Genomic DNA, 16,918 nt, shown 5'->3' with positions numbered 1-16,918 from the left:
TAAGGTAAATAGAAGAAGGTCTGAAACAACCTATGCTTCCAAGTAAGAATGTGCCCAGAAATAATATGGGGATGAGGGGGCACCTGAGTGGCTCAGTCAGTTAAGCGTCCAACTCTTCCTTTGGGCTCAGGTCATGATGTTATGGTCACGAGATTGAGCCCTGCATTGGGCTCCATGCTCAGCACAGAGTCTCCTTGAGATTCTCTCTCTCTGTCCCTCCCCCCACTAATGTGCACATTCTCTCTTTCTCTAATAAATAAGCTTTAAAAAAAAAAAAGAATAAAAAAATAATTTGGGTATGTTGAAATGGCAGAGAAACAACTTGAAGGAGTTCCCAAAGACCAAAGCTTATTCCATTTAAGCAAAAAATAATAATGGTATTGAATTATGACCCATGATTCCATACTAATGACCCATGATTCCATACTAATATAAACAAAAAACTGACGAAAGAAAAGATAGAGAAAGAGATAACTTTTTTTTTAAAACAATGGATTTCAATTATTAAATTTAGAGGAAATTATGGGAAATAGTAAAGTCACCACTACCACAGTAGTAAATGTTGTGGGCAAAAATGTTGCCTACTAAAATTAGTGGGCAAAAGTATGACAAGGATGTTTGCAAAGTTTTCAGGTATCTCCCCAGAAGATATTTATTGACTGCAAAGGGGAAAATAGTGGCTTTATAGTTGAGAAACCTGGCAGACATCACCTTAACCAAGAGATAAAGGCTAACATCAACAGTAATAAGTCATACTGACATCATGTGTCTGCTGATATGATGTGCTAAGATGAGCACAACGTAACTTCTGTAGTATCCTCGCCAAAAAGGCATAACCTCAATGTAATAATAAAAAAGTAAAAAAAATTCCAAATTATGGTCAAAAGACCATTATCTCAGTGTAAAAATTAAAAAATAAAGACCATTCCAAATTACATTCTATAAATAACTGATCAATCTCTTCAAAAGTGTTGAGGCCATGAAAGACCAAAAAAAAAAAAAAAATAAGATTGAAAATATGTCACAGATCAGAAAAGGCTGAAGAGTCATGACAACAAAATATAATGTAGGATTCTAGATTGGCTCCTGGTTACCAGAAAAAAAGAAATTAGTGGGAGATCTGGTAAAGCTTGAAAAAGATCTGTAGATAAGGTGACAATATTAAATCAGTGTTAATTTCCTGGCTTCCATACACTAACTATGGTTATGTAAAATGTTAACATTAGGGGAAACTGAATGAAGGGTATTTAGGAACTCTGTCCTATTTTTGCAACTTTTGTGTGAGTTTAATTTATTTCTAAATAAAAGTTTAAAAAATAGATCTGGGGAAAAAAGGAAAGCAATGAAATTTCTCTCTGCACAAAGCCTGACTTTCAATGCAATTACCTGACTAAAGAGATCAAGAAAGTCAATTCTGATTTAACTCAATCCATTTTTTCTGTTCCAGGTAATTCCCATTTTCTCCTTCCCAGCATATAAATTCTCATGGCACAGACAAGGAAATGGACAACTGCAAGGAAACATGATTTGTATGGGGAAAAGTCAATAATTTTTAACATTTAATATTTGCAAAATTTCCCCCTGTTTGCGAAAAGAAATAATCATCTTAATATTACTGTGTTATGGTCCTTTTTTAAAAAATTATTTATTTATTTGAGAGTGAGAGTGTGAGCATGAGCAGGAGGGGAGAAGCAGAGGGAGAGGGAGAAACAGGCTCCCCACTACACAGGGAGCCTGATGTGGGGCTCCATCACAGGATCCTGAGATCATGACCTGAGCCAAAGGCAGATGCTTAACTAACTGAGCCACCCAATTGCCCCTGTTTTTACAGTCCTAATCTAAGGTGCAAATGCTGTCAGATCCAAGAGTCAAAAATCAACATGGAGTATGATATTAGAAATAAGTGAATGTAGTGACAGAAGCTAAAACCAGAGACTCGAGGAAGCTGTTCAAAAAAAATTAGCCAGTGGCTGTATCATGAGTAGTCAAATGGCATTTTTGGTCAGAAGTAGCAACTTAAGTTACTCTCTCACTTCCATTAGCTTAGCAATATTTTTTAAATGTCAAATATATGGCCATAATTACTTTTCATGTTTCTAAAAATATACCCATTTACCTTGTTTTTTTTTTTAAATCACATTTGTCATTATGATGAAGAACACAAGAACAGTCCTACTGTTGTTCAGTGCTCTGCAGACAAAATGAGAAATACTAATACTTTGTTCTTCCCTATCTGTGACATTCTAAAACTCCTTGTAAGTTTTACCTCCTTTTGTTTAGTGTCACAGTAATTTTTTATTGTGTCTTATTTTCCTATTGCTATATGATTCTCTTGGGGGTAAACACCATACCAGGTCATGATGGTATTCCTAAGGCACAGTAGATATTAAATAAAAATGATGATGGCTTAAGGGCTGGGGCTGATGAGATGTTACAAATTGTGGGTGATGATTAGGACTAAGTAACTAGGTATCCACAATCATTTCATAGCTAAACAGTTAATGCATGTGGTAGGTACCAAGTTGGTATGCTAAGTGGTAGGTACTGTGTTAGGTATGGGAATAAAAAGATGAATACCAATAATAGTATATGCTTATATAGTGCATATAATGTCTCGGGCACTGTTTTAGGCACTTTATAAGTATAAAGTCCTCATAATAATACCATATGGTTATTTTAGAGATGAGGAAAATGAGAGGTTGAGTAACTTGCCCATTACACAGTTAGCAAGGGGCAGGGCCAGGATTTAAATGGGATGGAGATATCTGATAGACTATTGGAGAGCTATTTGCCCCAACAGAGTATGAAGCACATAGAGTAGGAAGAGGGCCTGTAACAATAGTCTAATGCCAACTTATAGAGGACTAGGTTCTTTGGCCCAATTTGAATACTTTAGGGAGAGAATTATATAATTGGGGTGCCTGATTGGCCCAGTCAGTTAAGTGTCTGCCTTTGGCTCAGGTCATGATCCCAGGGTCCTGGAAATGAGCACCGCATCAGGCTCCCGGCTCAGCAGAGACTGTTTCTCCCTCTGCCCATCCATCACCCTGCTCGTGCTCTCTCTCTCTCTTTCTCTGTATCTATTTCTCTCTCTCTCTCTCTCAAATAAATAAATAAAATCTTTAAAAAAAAAAAAAAGACGTGTACAATTGAGGCCTAAAAACACACACTTTACAATACAATCAGGTTTACGCTTATAGAATTTGGTATCACACTAATAAAGTGATAGATAAAATTAAAAAGAATAATGTTTGGAAGCAGAAAGGAGACTACACCAAAAATAGAAAATTAAACTTTCAGTAGTGATGAACACTTTCTCTTCAAGAGGTATATAAATCTATATAAATCTTAAAAGTTAAGCCATGAATAGTATAGAGGTTGCAGCTATCTAACACAATGGGATTTCAGATGTATGGTGTTCCATTTTACAATAAAAACATAGATATTAATTAGGTTCCAGTTCCATTTCTGGCTCATAGTTGATACAAAAACTACCCACCCCATTGCAGTTTAAAAATGTTTACTACTGGGGCACCTAGGTGGCTCAGTGGATTGGGCCTCTGCCTTCAGTTCAGGTCATGATCTCAGGGTCCTGGGATCAAGCCCCACATTGGGCTCTCTGCTCAGCAGAGAGCCTGCTCCCCACCCCCCTGCCTACTCATGATATTTCTCTCTGTCAAATAAATAAATGAAATTTAAAAAGATATTTACTACCAACCATAATGAAAGAAAAAAGTTTGTGGGTAAAATATTCAGAGAAACAGAGAGTACCTCCCCACCAAAATCTAGCAGCAGAGCAGAAGTTAAAAACAAGATTCAGTGTTTCCTAGGGCATATACCATAAAATTTGAGTTTACCTCAGACCCAATTATTGAGAATCATGTTGGAAGCAGAGGTATTTTGGAGAAGAAGAAAAGAATAAGGGCTAAAAGGTAACAATAAAATATTAGGGTTATACACCCATTATATCTCAATAAAGGTGGGAAAATATTAGGACTTTCCAAAACAAAGCAAAAATACCTTCCATAATAGATATAACAGACATAGCTATCATATTATTCCTATCTTCTACTTTTCCTATAGCTTCTGCTAAGTGAGCATAACCAGCAAAGGACATCTAAAGCAAAGACAGATAATCTATGGTTTTATCAGCAATGACCTGGGATCTGAATAGAAGAGATGAGATGAGCCCATCAGATTCCTCCCTCAGGAATCTGAAACAGGATACTCTGGGGAAGTTTCATTTAGTAGTAAGGGCAAAAGCCAAACAGACATTTCAGCAGGGGCCATGATGCAGCAAAGTCTGAGTTCCTATTATGGGCCACGTGCAAGCTACAGTGTAAGGGAGTCAAGAAACAGAGATAATAGGGTAGAAGAAACACACATGTTTTGATCATGTGGCCAGAAAGAGGAGGAGGGGGTAGGCAGGAGCAGCTATGGTTCATGACAACTCTTTGGACCCAAGTGTAATTCAATTACTGTCCTTAGATTTTTCTGAAATCTCTCTGAAACCTAAGGTTCCTTGTAACTAAAAGTACCCTAAGCAAAAAATTGCGTCCTAAGGTTAGGACACTTCTGACAAATCCTCTACATTTCATCTGTAATAACTGGTACTCAGAATAAAAGCCTTTGATTAATCAAGAAGCAATTTGCTATAAAGGGAACTGATTCACTGCTATTTATGTAATCTTGGGTAATTCATTTATTTCCCAAGCCTCACTTTTCTCATCTATAAAAAAAAAAAGGAATACATTTTAGGATTGTGCCAAACTAAACAATAATATGTATAGAGCATGTGGCCCCTAGGCACTCAAAACTTGGTTATTGTCATTTTCATCAAGATAAAACCTAAAATTTATTCAAAGTACTTCCACTCTCTTTATCTAATTGAATGCACTCTACAGCCCTGATAAGGTGGGTAAAGCAAGTGTTACTCCATTCATTTTACAGATGGTTTAGCGAAGATCCATTAACTCCCCAGGACCAAAGAGCTGTCAAGTAAAACACATGTAGACTTGAACACAGGGCTTACAATTGCCAGTCAATTAATATTTTTTATTAGATAGCCTCTCATTTCATCAAAGTCTGGAGAGTGCATTCATGGATTAAGAAAAAATTTACAACCAAAAAGCTGAGAAGCTGTGAAGAAAAGGGTCCAGATTAACCCTCAATTAAAGTGAAAAACCCAGTCCATTAAAGTTCCCTTTTCCTGGGAATTCCTGATCTGAGATTTGCCCATTCTTTGAAACACCACAAGATCTACAAAATGCACACACTTATAGCTCCATGAGATAATGGAAACAGTGGTACTTTCTACGGCAGAAGAAGAGAAATTCATTATATTAGACAATCCCAGAAGAATGACATGAGAGACCAAGCCCAATATAAGTAAATGTAGAAAAGGAGGGAGAAGGAGCGGGAAGGAGGGAGGAAATTATTTCTGGCACACCTAATTACTACAGAAACTCACCTCCTAATCCCCAGGGCAATTCACACTTTTATAGATCAGTATGTCAAATTCCTTTTTTTCAGATCTTAATAAAATAATTCTGAAACTTTCAGATTTAAATTGTGAACAAACTTTACATTAGACGATATGGAATTTCTAAATAAAAGCTAGTTGCTAAATCTTTCCAAAGTTTCTCTTTCATATAAAATATAAAGGTTTTCATTATAGTACACATTTACTTTCTAAAGACTTCAATAACAAAAACTATTAAAACCAGAGCCATGTCTTAGTATAGAAAACCTCACAGGGGCAAAACTTCTACTTCATGAGAATTCTGTTTGGCACCTGGAACATTACGAATACACAATACAAACTAAGCCCTGCTCCCTGTTCACTCCTGTTGGCAGCCTTGACAGGACAATCCAGGTCAGATGAGTTGAAGCACACAGGATTCTCCTTTAACTGCTCTAGGGCCTCAGGTTCCTTGATGACATGACCTCTAAGGTCTCACCTATAACTAAATTTCTAAGCTCTATGAACTTTCTTTCTGAGTCATTCCTTCAAATCAAGTTTAATGAGACAATCAGACGACTGAACTGCCTCTCCAGTCTAATAAATGTTCACCAGTTTCGCATGTCTTTTTTGGCCCCAAAGCCTAAAGTGATCATAGGCTCAGGGTTTAGAGTATACTTTGGCACTTACTAGCTGTGTCATCCTGGGAAAGTAACCTAATCAATCTCTCTGTCCTTTCATTTCCTCAACCATAAGATAGGATGATGTCTACCTCATAGTATTGTCGAAAGGATTAAATAAGTTAATGAGTTTAATACATATTAAATGCTTAAAAGAATGCCTACAACATTTTAAGTCCTCAATAACTATTAGCTGCTTTTATTATCATCTTTCAACTATGTAACATTCCTTAACACATGCAAGCACAAAGTTTATGGAAATACCTGCCAAATGTGCATAAAAATCAAGGACAGGAATGTATGAAACAATGCACTGCTTGCTACAGGCTGCTTCTCTTCAACTGAGCTGAAATGAGCTTCATGTTGTTCCATGGCTGGCCTGTACTACCAACCTCTGCTGGCAAATTCCCATCATAAGGAGACTGAATGGCAGAATATGGGTGGAACTGGAAAAATCCATTCCTACCACGGGCCCTGCATTCTTTGCTGTCTCTGTATTATAGCACACTGGATATGATATACTGCTAGCAGGTTCTAAGAGCTCTGGGGGTGGGCTGAAAAGAGAAAGAACTAAGGGCATATTGGAGGACGTGGCATTCAAGGTATCTCTCCATAGTCCACAGGGGAAGGTCTTGAGCAACTTTTTTGAAGGCCATCAGGAAGAGGGCTTGTGATAATTGAGCAGAAATTTCCAGATGGGAGGAGTGGGATGTGTGTGTCCCTGGCATGAAGTTTGGGAAAACCCACATGGAAGAAGGTTGCCAGAAAGAGGGAGCACAAAATAAGGTATAGCAGCAGGTATATTCAGCAATGTCCAGGGAAGAGTTTAGGCTCATTTTGCCAAGTTCCAGAGAAATAATCTCCAACTAGTGTTACTTTGTTATCCAGTTAGCTGCCTTTTAGTAATATATTTAGACTTTCTTTTCTTTTTTTAGAAAACCTCAAATGATTGCAAATTCCACAGAATGTTTAAATAGGTCACAATAACCAAAGAATGCTTTTTTCTTTTCAAATAGACCCCTGAAACTCTAGATCCCAGAGAACTAGATGTTAATTCCTTCTTTTTCCTGAAAAGACAGAATGGTAAATTCAACCTGTCCCATTCACATCTCCCTCCACTCTGTTTAAGGGCTCTTAGTCTACTGTTCAGTAGAAGGAAGGTGGTTTTTCTCAGGAAGAAAAAAATTCTCCAGGTTAAAGAAAGCTGGATAAGGATTTTTAAAGATTAGGGACTTCTCTAAGGACAAATTTACTGACAAAAATCAGGGAATTTTATATCACTCTAGAGAGATTACCAAGGGGACTGTAGGGATTTTAAAATAAAAACAGTAACATTTAAACCTACAAACCCCACTAACTTATTAATATGGCAACCAATAGTGATGCTCAATATCTGTTGCCATGGCCCAACAGGTAGATGTGAACTTCAACTCAATCTTAGAACTCTTTCATCCATGCTGCTCACATAGAAAAGAAAAAAAAAAATGAAAAATCTAGGCATGATTTCTTTTTTCCTCTTTAAAGTTCATCCTGGGGTTTAGAAAGAACTTGGAAGAAAGATTCTAATTAGGAAGAAGTTACCCTCATTGGGACAAGCACTTCCTTTCACTCCCTTTTATAAGCTATGAGCACATGTTTTCCACATTGTGAAGTCATGGCTTTCCAGCATCTTCATCTGATTCTTGTTTCCTTTTCCAATCTAGGGAAATGAATCCAGAAATTTTCACTGAATGTCACTTTCACCAAAAAGATCCTGATTAAGAATTTTAGCATCTTGGACTAGAAAACTTCCAGGATAGTTATTGCAACCCAGGGCTTCAAAGGAATAGAAACTGAGAGTAAGAGGAAGAATTATTGTAGATAATCTATAATATAGCTGCTATTAATTACCCCCTCCCCCAAATCTGGTTTTGCTCTTTCCCTATGAGCTTACTGTTGAGATTCTGTTGGGCATTCTAGCCAAGGCCATGGGATTTATGACAACATAATATAGAGAATAAATGAGAAAGGAAGATGACTCACAGGCTCTAAGCCTGAGAAAAAGAGAATGCCATAGAGGATAGAGGCAAGGGATTAATTTTAGAAGGAAGAGGATGGAGGTAGGCTGAGAGGCAGTTAGGAATATGAGACTGTAGAGAAGATGTGAAATGCAGCTTCAAAAATAGACAAACAGTTAAAGCCATAAGATAAGCTCCCCTAGGGAGAGAATAATGAGCAACATATACAAGTTAGTGTGTGTATCCATGTACACATACTCATATACATACAGGTTCAAGACCTGGGTGTTTGATGTACTCCAGAGTAGGAGAAAACAAAGAAGAAAGAGAAGAGCAAAGTAAAAAGGACAGGTTAGAAAAGCAGGAGGAAAAACTCCAAAATGTGCCAAAAGCAAAGAGTATTTTACTCTGGGGCAAACATTAACCAAAAGAAAACTCATGTTCTAGACCATTAATGTCATACAAAGTAGACTTAAAGGCAAAATTAATTACTCCAGGTAAGACACTATATAATGACAAATTCAACTTACAAGGAAGATACAACAGTTCTCAAGTTGTATGCAATGAACAATACAGTCTCAAAACAAATAAAGCAATGATTGAAAGAACGTCAAGGAAAATAAACATTCTAACATCACAGTGGGAGATTTTTATATATTTAATTCAGTAACTGACAATCCTAAAAATCAGTAATATCATAAAAATGTCTAGTTATTTTTGACTATCAGATTCCAAACTCTCTATTATTAATATTAAATATTCTTTAATATTATTACCTCACTTATATTCCTCCTACTTGAAACTTTTCAACTTGAAACATGAGCTCTGGTCAAACCAGTTCACCAAACACAATTTCTTGGTATCACTTTATTCCTCCCCTTAGGCTATGACCCCAAGCTGAGATGTTCTCTCCCACTCCATAGATTTTTTTTTTTTTTTCATTGCAATTGTGAGAGAGCCCAGAGCAAGTCTGGTAGGGTAGAGTTGTAGATCTCAGGGGTGGCGAAAGCAAAAGGGTAGGCTGGCTCCAACCACAATGCTATTCCCCAGCTTCCACTGGAAAACTGGGTTTGTTTCTAGACTCCCCTTCTGGTCAAGGGCCACTGCCCCAAGTTTGGGAATGACAGTCTGAAAAACAGATGACAATATGGAAAACTAGAAGGATTAGAGGCCAATTGTGTTATCTCTTTTAGGAGAAAGTCAGTGGCCCAAGAAAATGAGTCAGAGAAAGAGTGGAGTGTCTATCATTTCAAGCTAAAATGTGACAAACAAGGGAGGCACCAGAGAATAAACTGAAGTTGCCAATGATTAAATAAGGAATAGGAGAGTAATGAGAAGCCAAGATGGAAGTTGAGTCTAATGGAGATCAGGTAGAATCTGTTATATTTTTAAGTTTTAGGACTGGTCTCTTGATCTGACCACTTCTGGCACTTAAAGTAACCATGCAGTGACTCAGTATCTTGAAATGAAACCTTCACATTCTGCCTCTTCTAACAGGTATTCCTCTATGAGAATTTAGGCATACTTGGGACACACATGAGGAAAGAGGTATATGGCTTCCTTTTCTCCCTCCTGCAGCTGTATTGCACCTCTAAGTAGTTGATACATATAAAAGGACAAGTCATGATAAAGATAATTCTTTGTCTGCAACTTCCCCTAAGGGCGAGGAAAGCAGACGAGTCAATCACCTTTCTACACCAGCTTGTGGTCCTTGTCCTATTATCCCTGTCAACAGTTTATGAAAAAATATAAATAATTCAAAGCTTAGTGTCAGTTGATAGTTTTAATAAACTCATAATTCTGCAGCATGAAAGCCATTTTGTTTTCTCATTTTATTTGCTGTCTAAAATAAGAACAACAATAATAATAACACCCATCACATAAGATATGCCCTTAAATTAGGATTTACAAAACCCACATAATGTTGAAAGAGGCCATTTTCCAAAGAGCCAGAAAGCAATGGAAATCAAAGAGCCCCAGGACATGTCCACCCTAGGGACTCTGTTTAAAGAATCAAAAGATGTTTAATAAATCATGCTGCTTTCTCTACACTAATCATAGACAGTCCTGCCCCTTCCATGGTCTCAGAAAAGCTGGAAAGGCCAAAACGACAAACATGCTCAGGTATAGTTTGAGGCTGCTATTGGCACAGGCAACTAAAAGAGGTATATTGAAAAGGGTTTTAACTCCTTGGCATTGGTCTTGGCAATGATTTTTTTTATTTGATACTAAAAGCAAATGCAATAAATATCCCAATAATAGGATTACATCAAACTAATAAGTTTCTGCACAGCAAAGGAAACCATCACCAAAATGAAAAGGCAACTTATGGAATGTGAGAAAAGATTTGCAAATCAGTTATCTGATAAGGGGCTAATATCCAAAATATATAAAGAACTCATATAAATCAATAGCAAACACACAATCTGATTAAAAAATGGCAGAGGAACTGAATAGATATTTTTCCAAAGAACATGTACAAACTGCAAACAGGTACATAAAAAGATGCTCAACTTCATTAATCATCAGGGAATTAAAATAGAAACTACAATGGGATGGCACTCACAGCTGTTTGAATAGCTATCATCAAAAAGACAAGAGATAGGGGCGCCTGGCTAGCTCAGTCGGTAGAGCATGTGATTCTTGATCTCAGAATTGTAAGTTCAAGCCCCATGTTGGGTGTGGCATTCACTTAAAAATGAAATCTTAAAAAAAAAAGATAAGAGATATAAGTTTGGATGAAGATGTGGGAAAAAAGGAAACTTGTGCACTGTTGGTGGGACTATAAATTGGTGCAGCCACTATGGAAAATAGTATGGAAACACTTTATGTTAATTATAATGGAATTAAAATTTAAAGTAAATAAATAAAACTTTTTTAAAAAAAGAAAAGAACCGGGGTGCCTGAGTGGCTCAGTGGGTTAAAGCCTCTGCCTTCAGCTCCGGTCATGATCTCAGGGTCCTGGGATCGAGCCCCGCATCGGGCTCTCTGCTCAGCGGGGAGCCTGCTTCCCTTCCTCTCTCTCTGCCTGCCTCTCTGCCTACTTGTGATCTCTGTCAAATAAATAAAATCTTAAAAAAAAAGAAAAGAACCATAAAGAAACATGGTTAATGATATGCTTATGAAGTGTTTGGGGGTGAAGTGAACTGGCATTCACACTTACTTTGAAATGCATAGAAAAAGTAGGATGACTTGCTGGCTAGAAGTGGGAGGAGAGGTACTGATGTGGGATAAAGCAATAGAATAAAATATAGTCTCAGCACAGTGGGAAAAAAACAAAAGTATATAGGTTCTTCAATATATTTTTTTTTAATTTCTAAATAAAACTATCATATTATCCAGCAATCTCACTTCATGGTATATAACTGAAGGAAAAAAAATCACTATTTGAACAGATATCTGCACTCCCAAGTTCACTGCAGCATTTTCACAATAACCAATATATGGAAACAGCCTAAGAGTGGATTAAAAAAGAAGAGAGATATAAATATAAAGCACACACACAATGGAATATTATTCAGCCATGAGAAAGAAAATCCTGCCACTTGGGAGAATATAGATGGAACTAGAGTGTATTATGTTAAGTGAAATAAATCAGAAAAAGACAAACACTGCATAGTATCAGAAATACGTGAAATCTAAAATAAAAAAAGTCAAACTCAATCCAACAGAGTAGAAAACTGGCTTCTAGGGACTGGGTGGTTGTGGTGGGAGCAGATAGGGTGACACTGGCAGAAAGGTACAAACTTTAAGCTTATAAGATGAATAAAGTATGAGGATCTAATGTAAAACTTAGTGACTATAGTTGATAATGTACTGTATTGTATAACTGATCACTTGCTTAAATGATCTCACCAATAAACAAACAAACAAATAAATAATTATGTGAGGTGATGGATGTGTTCATTAACTAGATGGGGTGGGGACTCCTTTCATAATGTATACATCTATGAAATCACCATGATGTATACTTTAAATATCTTCTAATTTGGTTTGTCAACTATACCTTAATAAAATTAAAAAAAAAACAGTTTAAGCTCTCTAAAAAACCTTTTAATGCTGAGTCTCTGGTTTTTAGAGTACTGTCAAAGCTCTGCTGAAAAACAAAAAACAGAACAGGCACGGCAACAGCAAATAGTAGAGATATTAAATAACATTGCGGATAATAGCAGATACTGAAGGAGGGTTTTTCCCACACTATGGCTGATCAAAGGGGATCTTAATGCTATTTAAGAAACAAGGGATAAGGCCCAAAAGAGAGTACAGTGATCCTTTACTTGAGTTCCACCTGACAACAAGACTTAGCACCAAACTCCACATTATAAAAGATCCTGGTCTGTCAGGCTTCCTATGTAACTCAAAAAATGATTCTGTTGCAATACTTGGACAGCTCCTGTGGTCTAGACTGAAGTCCAGATTCTTTCTTGGTTTAATGCCAGTTTTCTGTCTTCTTTATATCAGGCTCTGTGTTGTTTTGTAATTTACACAATCAAATACTGTCTGTTCAAAGGGGAAGATCATTAGAGGGTTTGCAGGAGCCCCTCAAATACTCCATTCATTTTTAATGGGGTACTTGACATCCTGCAAAGTTCACATACATGAGGAAGAGATTGCACAGCATGAAATGGAAAAAAAATACACTGCCTATTCCTCCAGGAGGATGCTGATAATGTGAGGCGACTAGTACATGACATGTTTTATAGGACAGCTCTGTAAATGGTCATGCCTTTCAGCACAAAACAAATTAAAACATAATCATAACCCCAGTACCACTGTTACCACTGGGTGGCATTCTTTGTGATTAAATATATATCACATTGTTTCCAGGACTGCTAGGATAAAAACTGTCAAATTCAGGATGGTAATTTATTTCAAGTTTTGAAAATAAAAGTGATATAACAAAAAATTATTTTTTAATTAACACTTTATACTTAGTTACGAGTCAAATCATTATGATGAACATTGAGGGGTTGTCCAAATATCCTTCCAACATTGTAGTGTCATAGTGTTAAATATTGCTCAAAAAAATAGGTCATGGGGCGCCTGGGTGGCTCAGTGGGTTAAAGCCTCTGCCTTCGGCTCAGGTCATGATCCCAGGGTCCTGGGATCGAGCCCTGCATCGGGCTCTCTGCTCCGTGGAGAGCCTGCTTCCTCCTCTCTCTCCCTGCCTGCCTCTCTTGCCTACTTGTAATCTGTCAAATAAATAAATAAAATCTTTAAATAAATAAATAAATAGGTCATTTAGTAAATATTTTGAGTTCTTTAAGGTTTAATTTTACTCTCAAAGAAACCCCCAAGATATGAAAAGACGGACTTACAGAAAAGGTAAATTGAAAGAGGGTATATAATGTTTACGTTTTCTTCAGGAGTTCACCACAGGATTCCTTCATAGCAAACCCCTGTGATGAAATGGAGAACCTGTTACCCTCAGGTGGGTTCTTGCTACTATGTACTTTTCTTCTGTTAACATTTGGGGGATCAAAGAGAAGGGTGTTTTTTTTGTTTAAACTTTTTTTTTTTTTAAAGATTTTATTTATTTGCCAGAGAGAGAGAGAGAGAGTACACACAAGCAGGCAGAGAGGTAGGCAGAGGCAGCGAGAGAAGCAGGCTCCCTGCTGAGCAAGGAACCTGATGCGGAACTCGATCCCAGGACCCTGGGATCATGACCTGAGTCGAAGGCAGAGGCTTAACCAACTGAGCCACCCAGGTGTCCCAAAGAGAAAGGTTTTAAGGGTTTTATTTTTCTTTCAAAGAAAGAGTTAACCTTTCCCAGCCTCCTCTCTCTGCCAAGCTCCATTTTTGAGAGCACATCTAAGAGTCTGATGCAAGTTGGCTACCAATCTTTGCACCCTGTATCAGAAAGGGTACCTATTGTTAGCTGTTCATAACCTCAGGTTTTTTTTTTTAAAGATTTTATTTATTTATTTGACAGAGATCACAAGTAACAGAGAGGCAGGCAGAGAGAGAGGGAGAGGGAAGCAGGCTCCCTGCTGGGGAAAGAGCCGATGCGGGACTTGATCCCAGGACCCTGAGATCATGACCTGAGCCGAAGACAGCCACCCAGGCACCCCCATAACCTCAGCTTTATGTAAAAACAATTAACCAGCATTAATTAATAACCAGGGGCCTTCTGGCAAGAATTTTTTTATGGTCCTCGCACTCAATCTCTTCTCATCTGAGTCTACATTCAATGAAAAGAATATGAATGTTGGAGTCTGAATTCCAATCCTAACTCCACCTATTAGTAGCCAAGTGACTGTAATATTCTGGGGCTTCAGTTTTCCCATCAGTAATGGGAGTAATGATACCCAATTCATTGAAGAGCAGGAGGAGAAGTCAAATGTTGATAAAACATCCAGCCCTGGGCCTGTTACATAACAGGTGCTTAACAAATGGGAGGTTTCATGATGACAGCTACGATCCTGGGTATTTCCTGTCTTTTTTCTTTCTCTTGGCTGTTTTTTTTTTCTCCTTGTATGTTTTTAATATTTTTCCAGTAGGCTCTCTGTTGATCCAGAGTTCCTTTCTCTTAACCTGCATTTCCCACCATAAACCCCTAATCTCTTATTCTCCCTCCTCACCAGCAAGCTCAGTGGATCAGCATTCTCATCCCTTTCAACAGAAACCATCAGGCCTTTCTCTTTAACCCCATCTGGAACCAGACTATTTCTTTTTTTTTTTTTTTTTTTGCTTAATTTTTTTTTAATTTTTTTTTATAATCATATAATGTATTTTTATCCCCAGGGGTACAGGTCTGTGAATCGCCAGGTTTACACACTTCACAGCACTCACCATAGCACATACCCTCCCCAATGTCCATAACCCCACCACCCTCTCCCGAACCCCCTCCCCCCAGCAACCCTCAGTTTGTTTTGTGAGATTAAGAGTCACTTATGGTTTGTCTCCCTCCCAATCCCATCTTGTTTCATTTATTCTTTTCCTACCCCCCCAAGCCTCCCACATTGCATCTCCACTTCCTCATATCAGGGAGATCATATGATAGTTGTCTTTCTCCGATTGACTTATTTCGCTAAGCATAATACCCTCTAGTTCCATCCACGTCGTCGCAAATGGCAAGATTTCATTTCTTTTGATGGCTGCAGAGTATTCCATTGTATATATATACCACATCATCTTTATCCATTCATCTGTTGATGGACATCTAGAGGAACCAGACTATTTCTAAAGAACAATAGTACATCTGCATGTCATTATAATTCAGGTCCCCTGACCCTCATCAGGTTGAATAGGATGCCAAATCCACAAAGACTTTTAGGGGACAGAAACTCTGTCAAAAACTCCTCTGTACTTTTAAAATAGAATTTAATTATAAAGCCTTTAATGTACAGGTAACTTTTAGGATCAAGTCTATGGTTCTTGAGAAGTGAGGTTCACACGTTTAAAAAGAAATTCTATGCAATATTTGTTCTTTTCCTGTTTTGGAAAGGAGACAAGAATAAAAATACCTAAAATTTATTGAATGTCTACTTTGTGTAAAGTACTGTGTTAAGTGTTTACAACCATTATGTTATTTAATCTTCATAACTATCCTCATAAAGTGAGTATTGTTATCTTCACTTTTTGATGAAAAAAAAACTGAGATTCCAAAAGGTCAAGTGACTTGCCTAATACATGAAGCTAATAAGAGGCAGAGCCAATACAAATCTAAGATTGCCTCACTGTTTATGGCACAAAAAGCTTTACAACATGCACAACACAATAAAATATGTTATTCTTGTTGTCTTAACTATTTTACCTAGTACTCTGGATCGTGAAACACCTTCATATAGGTGGGAGTGGGAGAACTCTGACACCTTGAGCACACTGAAGATGGGTGGCTGCAACACTCTCAAGTTGCCAGAAGTCTTAAGGACCAGTCTGATCCCTTTTTCAGTTCAGGGTTTCCAGAAAGCCCCTAATCACATAGTGGGAAGTTCTTTAAGCTCTCACGATCATATAGAAAGCACTAACTCTGCTGACTACAAATTAATTCTCTTTTCTAGAACTCTGTAGGGACAAAAGTATGGAAAGACTATGGTCTCTTCCATTCTTGGATGGGTAAGCCATGGGCTAGCCAGGTAAAAGGCCAGGACTCCAGTCTTTACCAGGCACTATAACAGGACTGGGAGCTCAAATTCTATTGGAAATATAACCTAAGAATATGGGAAACTGTGTTTATCAGGGATTTTACTGGATGTGGTGGAAAGGAATGCCTTAATAAGCTGCTTCGGATAAGCAAAAGAGACTCACAAGGGGTATGATAAGGTCATGGCTAATGAGCTCTCAATTGTGTTCTAAGGAGGCGAGGTCCAAAGGACTATAGGGCCCTTGTTTTATAGTGTGGGGTTTGCATATTTGAATCCAGAGCTGGATTTCCCAGGAGAGGCTGAGCCTTGCTACCCAACATCTAATCGTTCATTCAATACATATGCATTGAGTGATTACTATATATGTTCTGTTTGAGATGCTAGGAACAAACCAGTGAACAACATGACAATCAAAAATATTTCAATCTTTCTTCTAAATAAATACTAAAAAATACTTAGAGGCATCTCATTTCAACATGTAGCAGCCAACCAAGCTAATACAGAACCCTCTTCATCCTATAAATTAAAAATGACAGACATAATATAACCAACAATATTTTTTACATATTTGAGATTAAAAGAAAGGATATCCCAGATATCAAAAATAAAAAGGAAACATAAAATTGAAGTAGTAACAATGGACCAGAGAGGCAACTGGACTAACTGGACAACTTAGTCTGGTAAATTCTAGGG

The sequence above is a fragment of the Martes martes genome (genome assembly GCF_963455335.1).
Source record: "Martes martes genome assembly, chromosome: 2".
In the NCBI taxonomy this organism is placed as follows: domain Eukaryota; kingdom Metazoa; phylum Chordata; class Mammalia; order Carnivora; family Mustelidae; genus Martes; species Martes martes.
The sequence above is the reverse complement of the archived record's forward strand: the minus strand, read 5'-3'. Positions refer to the sequence as shown.